Genomic DNA, 6,000 nt, shown 5'->3' with positions numbered 1-6,000 from the left:
CAATTCTATCTGGTTGCTCAAAGGACTGCTGTCTGTCTATTAGCATTTCAATGGCCCCAGCGGGACTCCGGGAGATTCCCCGCTGACCGGCGGGCCAGGGAAGCCGGAGTTTGCACCTTTTTTTCTCCTATTGTTTAAGGGAAGCCTGGTTTTTTTTCCCTGTCGGGACAAACAGACCAGAGAGAAGGCGAATGGGGCAGAGAGACAGCTCCTGTTGTTTACGGGAAGGCAAATAAACGACCTGTTTTTTTCACTGTAAAGACGCACATGTTGGGATGTTGCGCCCTGTGCTCCTCTCGTGGTTCTGTGCTAGCGGGTCCCGAACCTGACAGGGCATCGGAACCACACGGGGGTCTCTGCACAGGACACTGACGGCCTCCTTCCCTGGGAGGTGGGGGGTGCAGGGGGACTCGTAACCTGCTCACCACCAGACGGGAGCCTGAGGGAGCAGCCAGGCAACAGAATCTCACCGCCCTCGCCGAACATAATGGGCCGCGTCCTTGTGCATTAGTATTTCCAAACTGTCTTAACTTTTCAAGTCCCCGGGGAAGGCCTGACTTTGAGAGGCTACTTCAGGACAGGCGTGACCTCCACACACCGCTGTCTGTACGAGACCCCTTGCCCAGGAACCCCAGGAGGGGCGGCTCTGGCCCGTTTCTCTGGGGAGGACGGGGAGGCTCTGCGAAGCCCAGGTAAAGCCCCGATTTCCCGGGGGGCTGTCCCGGATTTGGGGGCCGCTCGGTTACCGGGAGGTATTTGCAGGTGAGACTTGGAGCCGCTGGAATCTTGGTGAACCTCCGGCCCCTCTCTGGCGGGGCCTCTGGACGTCGCGCCCCGTCTGTCCCAGTGTCCCCAGGCGCACACTCTCCGCTGCCTGAACGTCACAGCTCCGCTCCTGATTCGGAAGCGTGTTCCCGCTCTGGGCCCAGAGGCGGCCGTGTGGGGGCGCGAGGGCTGCGCGGGCCCCTGAAAGGCTTCACAGGGGATGTGGCAGAGGCGACTGCGGTGGAGAGGGAGGCTCTGCTCGGCGGGGGTGGGGGGCCAGGCCGGGGCCCCGCGGGCCAGAGCCTGAGGTGGAGCGGACGTGTCTGGGATCCAGGTGCGCGCTTCGGAGCCGGTGGCGGACGGGCTGCAGGCTGCGGGTGAGGAGAGGGGACAGGAGAGGACAGCATGTCAGCCGGGCAGGGGACGCGGCAGGAGCCTGACGAGAGGAAAGGTACCTGCTTTTATTTGCCACATGAGAATCGGCGCGAGCTCACACGTCCGACGGGGACCAGGCAGCCGGCGCGGCACCTGGGGGCACGCACACTGCGCATCTGAAAGCCGCAAAGGGAGTGGATCTTAAAAGTTCTCATCGCGAGGAAAATTTTTTTCAATAAATTCAAAAACTAGGTCTGACAAGTGTCAGAGAGTATTTGGAGACGGTCTCGTACAGCCGCAAATCGACGCGGCATTCAAACCGCCACGACTCTGCACGTGGGCACCCTGCCAAAGAAACGGCTGCCTGTGTCCGACCTGGAAAAAATGACCCAGACGCTGTGTTCGTCCATGAACACGTTTGAGTCACCCATGTGTCCACCGATGGGCTGAGGGGCAAATGGTGCTGCTGTTCATGTCATGAAATGCCAGGCACCAAGTAAAAACAGTGGTGTGTGCATATAACATATAGTATAGAGAGACACAGACATATACATATATGTCTATATATGTATGTATGTATGTATGTATCTGTGTGTGTGTGTGTATATACAGTTTGCGTATATGTATCTATACCTATCTAAATCTGTGTGCCTATATATATGGCTAGATCTCAAAAACAATGTGAAAATGAGCAAATCGTAGAACAATAGGCACATGTGGAGCCATTGACAGGCATTTAAACCCATAAAACAGTACTACCTATGAGCACGGGCATGTGCAACTATGCATGAAATATGGTAAAAGCGCGTGTGAGACAGAGCGGGGGCTCTGCGGGCGAGGACAAGGCGGGGCTGGAATTCCTATTCACGGGAGCTTGACCTTTCCTCCACAGTTTTGTTTCAAAACTGCGACCGGCCTGACAAACACGCTGCTGGACCCGGAGGGCAGGACACACGGCGCGGTGCCCCCCGCGAGCCAGAGGAGGACGGCAAAGGCCAGAGGGCCCGGGACTGGCCAGCGGGGCCCCGAGGGAGCGAAGGACCCATCGGGGTCCCCTGGAGGAAGGGTCGCTGTGGTGATGGGGCAGCCGAGTGACGTCCGGAGAGGGGGCAAAGTTCAAAACCCAAGGTGTTTAATCGCCGTCCTGGGAGGGCCAGGGACGAAGCCACGTCTCAATCAGCTTCCTTTAAAAAAATGCAAAGCCACTTGTACGGTCCCTAGAGAATCCACTTGCACAGGAACCCAAGCACCGTGCTCTGGACTCAGGGAGCATGGGTCTCCCTCTTGGAAAGGCCGGTTACTAATTCTTCTTACATTTATTAATTTTAGAGACGGGAAAAGAGAGGGAGAGACCTCCGTTCGCTGTCCCACCTACGGACGTATTTCTTGGCCTGGTCTTGTGCGTGCCCTGACTGGGGATCGAACCCACGGCCTCGGCGTATCAGGACGGTGCTCTGACCAGCGGCCACCCGGCCAGGGCCTCAGGTTACTAACCTGAATACACCTTTCGAGAAAGCCTGAGGGTCTGGTCTCTGATGACCGATTAGCCACTCGGATAAAGCACCTTAACAGCTCCCCCTCCGTAAGTGACATAGATTAACAGAGCACACCATGACCCAGAGTCACACAGGTTCAAATACAAAATTCAGACACACGCCTGCATGGAAACCCAAGTCCCCGCTCGGAGAAGGAAGACTGACCTCCCCGAGCTGGGAGCGCGCAGCTGCCCCCATGGGAACGCGCCCCTCTGAGGCGTGACAGGCAGGCTGGCACGGGCCCTGCCCCCCCGCGCCCCCCCCGGCCCCCCCGCCCCCCGCCGAGCTGCCTGCAGCCCCTGCACAGCCGGCCCTGCCTCAGCTCCTCTCCAGGGAGGGGACCGTGAGCCAGCGGCGCCCGCCGGGGTGACTCACGGGCAGTGGACCTGGGAACTCGGACCGCGGAGCCTGGGAGTCCAGTTCCTCAAACTGCGCCGCTGACCCCAGCAGAATCAATGTTTCCTCTGGACTGTGACGCTCCAGGGCCTGGGGACAGGGAGGGAACAGGAGTGGGGGGGCAGGGTCAGTTCCCAAAGCTTCCTCCTCCAGGAGGAGCCCCCAGTCAGAAACAGGAGTCGGCCCGCAGGGCTTCAGAAGTTGCGGGGCCCCTGGCTCCCGGCCCTTCGCTTTGTCACAAGGCCACGGCCACGTGTCCCCACCCCCACCCAGCATGTCCGCCGTCAATGCCTCTTTATGGCTGAGCAGTGGAGAGTCCTCTGCTTGGCCCATGTCACCTTCAAAGCCACCGGCACTGGGGAAACTATTTGCCGTTCTCAGTGTGTCCGAGTTAGTGCTGCCTGGACCCCCACGGGCGGGCGGGCGGGCAGGCGGGCGGGCCGACGGCGGGTGACCGGGCAGATGCTGCGCGGCCATGCTGGGAACGCGGCGTCTCTTGCCATGAACAAACTGGAGAGTTCAGAAGCACCTGAAATCAAGGGACAGCTTAAAAAAAACAAAAATCTACTAAAATTTAGATTTATGGATGGGATCAGATATTTTCAGTGGTGATTTCTGACTGTGCCTTTCCCATGGGACACTTTTACACGTATTTCTCATTCCAATTTTACAATTTAAAAAAAAAAGCGCTAAATAACTTACCCAGAGTCACATAGCCAGTTCATAGCAGAAAACAAGAGCCCAAATTTAAATTAGCAATTAAGGATCTGAAATAGCGTGTCCTTTCCACCTGAGATGCCTCCTACTTTTAGCTCCCTCAAAAAACACTTAGTTGCTTCCATCTCAATGAGGAGCGGTCACACTGAGGTGGACAAGGAAGCTGCCACCGCCTCTATCAGCAGAGCCTTCCCTGAAGGCACAAACACTATCAGGTGTGTGCTCAAAACTAAGCTATACAAACACTGCTGCATCTTAATAATTTTATCTGCAAGTTTAAGCCTTCCTCGTATTCATTAAGACGTCACACCTCTCCCTTCCCTGTTGCTGAAGGTCTTGACGTGTGTGCAGAGCGCTCACACGTGTCAGGTCGGCCACGGCGCACATGGACTCATCGCTAACTCCGCCCATTGATCTTGCCAAGGTCAGGGGCGCGTATCCCTGAAGCTTCACTTGTGGGATGAATGGGCGTTTTGTGCGAATTATCTATGCAGGCTGCGGGGGGGTGGGGGGCGGGGGATGAAAACAAGAAACAATTGGCTTATTCAATGGGCACCGAGCAAATTCCAAGCATAAAATCCTTTGTTTGTTTTATTTTGTTTTTGTTTTTCTTACCTACCTCGGGACTCCAAACCACGAAAACAAACACATCTGGTGAGAGTCTTCAGAGCCTTTCTCGGAGCCCCGTGGGGACCCCGATGCCGGCCTGGCTGCGCGGTAAGGAGGGCACTGGGACCGCGGCCTCTCTGTTTGCGTTTCAACACCTTCCGCCGTTTTCTGTCCCTTCGGAGGCTCAGCCAGCGCAGACAGCAGGTGAGGCTGCTGGCTCGCTCCAGCGACGGAGAAAACGCGGGCCGAAGGCAGGTTGCTCTGTCTGGGGCCTGCCGCTGCCTTCGGCTGCCCGCCTGCGAAGCCCGAGCCTGACCGGTCTTGTTAACAATGCACCTTCCACGGCTCTTCACTCTCTCTCGCCCGGCAGAGCAGGACGAGGGGGTGGAGGCAGGCCAGTCTGCCTCCGGGAACCCCCGCTGAGCAAGCATCGACGAAGGCTCCAGCGCTCATGGGCCGTGCAGGACCCGGGGCGAGCTGTCCCAAGACCGACAGCCCCGGCGCCCCGCGGAGCAGCTGGCCCACGTGGTGACCGGGTCGGGCCTGAAGGTGCCTGGCCCCTGCCGCTGGTGGGCGGCTGCTGTCACAGCCACTCGGGGGCCGCCGGGTCACGGTTCCACGGTGGGACCCACAGGCTGCCTTCCCAAGAGTTTGATATCCCGAGAGGTCCTGGCAGATACGCATTCGCGCATCTGCACGTCTTCAGCAGGCACATCGACCGCTCAGGGTCCACGGGGAGGTCAGCGTTTGGGAAGGGGCTCCAGCGCCCGTGGCAGATTACGGGCGCGCGGGACCACAGGGCTCCCTTCCTCGAGGCCCACTGCCGGCAGCCGTTTGCAGGGCCTGGCGGGTCCCGGGCAGCCCACCCTGCTCAGGTGGGCCCACAGTGCGGAGGACGCGCGTGGACTCCTGGGACTTCCTAGCAAGTCCGCCTCCGAAGCTGCTGCGCCCGTGGGCCTGCGTGATCCCCGGTCCCCGCGTCCTGACTCAACGTCACACTGGAAAGGCTCCCTTCGACTCAGGCGATGCCACTCCTCCGCTCACGACTCCCGGGGGCGCCCCATCGGACACCTGATAAAAGCAAGGAACGTCCTTACCTCCAGCGGGGCCGCGGCGCGCGCCTCCCCACCCTGCGCGAATCCCGCCCCCTGCCCGCGGCTCCGCTGCCATGCCGGCGCTTCAGAGCCCTCTCGGAGCCGCCGCTGCGCGGGGCCTCGGCTCCCGCGGGTCCTCTTCCCCCGCGTCGCCAGCTCCGGGCGCCCTGACCCCCTTCGGAGCCTGCTCCAGCGAGTCTGAGGGGAGAGGCCGACCTGTTTGAAGCCACCCCTGCCACGCTACCTCGGACTCCGCTTTCTCTCCTAACACGTACCTGCGCCTGATAAACACCGTTCGTTTACTTACGTATTGTCCGGCTCCCCAGCAGGGCAGCGCCCGATGCCTGACACAGCGCTCTGCTCTTAACAGGCACAAAAGAACAAAGCAAAGGGCAGAATTGGATGAGACCATGTGCAGCTCGCTCTCTCTGGTGCTCGAAGCCCAGGGCCGCGCCCTTCCCTGCACCCAGTGACCCCACCTGGATCTTGACCACGGGCAGCCGAGGACC

The sequence above is a fragment of the Pteronotus mesoamericanus genome, unplaced genomic scaffold (assembly GCF_021234165.1).
Source record: "Pteronotus mesoamericanus isolate MK-2021 breed Mesoamerican mustached bat unplaced genomic scaffold, CSHL_Meso_final contig_347, whole genome shotgun sequence".
NCBI lineage: Eukaryota > Metazoa > Chordata > Mammalia > Chiroptera > Mormoopidae > Pteronotus > Pteronotus mesoamericanus.
Note: the sequence above shows the minus strand (reverse complement) of the source record.